A 1,281-nucleotide genomic window follows, 5' to 3' on the forward strand; every position below is an offset into this window, starting at 1 on the left:
AAGTGGGCAAAGGACATAAACAGACGCTTTTTAAAAGAAGACGTATGTGAGGCCAACAAACATATGAAAAAATGCTCATCATCACTGGTCATCAGAGAAATGCAAATCAAAACTACATTTAGATATCACCTCAAGCCAGTTAGAATGGCGATCATTAAAAAATCTGGAGACAATAGATGCTGGAGAGGATGTGGAGAAATAGGTACACTTTTACACTGTTGGTGGGAGTGTAAATTAGTTCAACCATTATGGAAGACAGTGTGGCGATTCCTCAAGAATCTAGACATAGAAATTCCATTTGACCTAGCAATCCTATTACTGGGTATATATTCAAAGGATTATAAATCATTTTATTGTAAAGACACATGCACATGTATGTTCACTGCAGCATTGTTTACAATAGCAAAGACTTTTAACCAACCCAAATGCCCACCGATGATAGACTGGACAGGAAAATGTGACACATATACACCATGGAATACTATTCAGCCATAAGAAATGATGAGTTTGTGTCCTTTGTAGGGACATGGATGGACCTGGAAACCATCATTCTCAGCAAACTGACACAAGAAGAGAAAATCAAACACCACATGTTCACTCATAGGCAGGTGTTGAACAATGAGAATACATGGACATAGGGAGGGGAGCATCACACCCTGAGGTCTGTTGAGGGGACTGATGGAAAGACAGTGGGGGGTGGGGAGTTGGGGGAGGGATAACATGGGAAGAAATGTCAGATATAGGTGAAGGGGATGGAGGCAGCAAACCACATTGCTATGTATGTACCTATGCAACAATACTGCATGTTCTTCACATGTACCCCAGAACCTAAAGTGCAATAAAATACATATTTTAAAAAAATAAAATAAAAAAGATGAACACTTAGACCAGCATAGAGTGATATCTACAACTTTTGCTGTAAGAATAAAAGTAGTGAAAGAAGCAATGCTGACTAGCTCCTATAATAAGGTGGCTTATTATTCTGCTTCCTGTTTTCCTTAAAAAAATAAAATTTCAGACACACATAGGAGAGGAAAAATCCTCCAAATTACCTCTGTGTCTACTTCTGAGTAAGAGTCACAAACAAAGAGCATTTTTTACACTTAGAACATACAGATTAAGTTTCATTAAGCTTTTCAATTAGTACATATAGATTGTTTCATTAAACATAGCAATAGTTATTCATAAAGCAACAACTAAGTATATTAAATGCAATTTTTAAAGTAAAACACAGCAGGAGAACTTCATTCTGCATACACAAGTCTCAATAGCCAAATTGAC

The 1,281-nt window shown here is 36.9% G+C and overlaps 1 protein-coding gene across 1 annotated transcript in view; it reads left to right on the forward strand.

Moving 5' to 3' along the window:
• Positions 1 to 1,281, forward strand: part of LOC108297385 (phosphatidylinositol glycan anchor biosynthesis class U protein-like) — a 21,046-nt gene that overhangs the window by 1,942 nt on the left and 17,823 nt on the right. The window lies entirely within an intron of this gene.

This window comes from Cebus imitator, unplaced genomic scaffold (assembly GCF_001604975.1).
Source record: "Cebus imitator isolate Cc_AM_T3 unplaced genomic scaffold, Cebus_imitator-1.0 Scaffold797, whole genome shotgun sequence".
NCBI lineage: Eukaryota > Metazoa > Chordata > Mammalia > Primates > Cebidae > Cebus > Cebus imitator.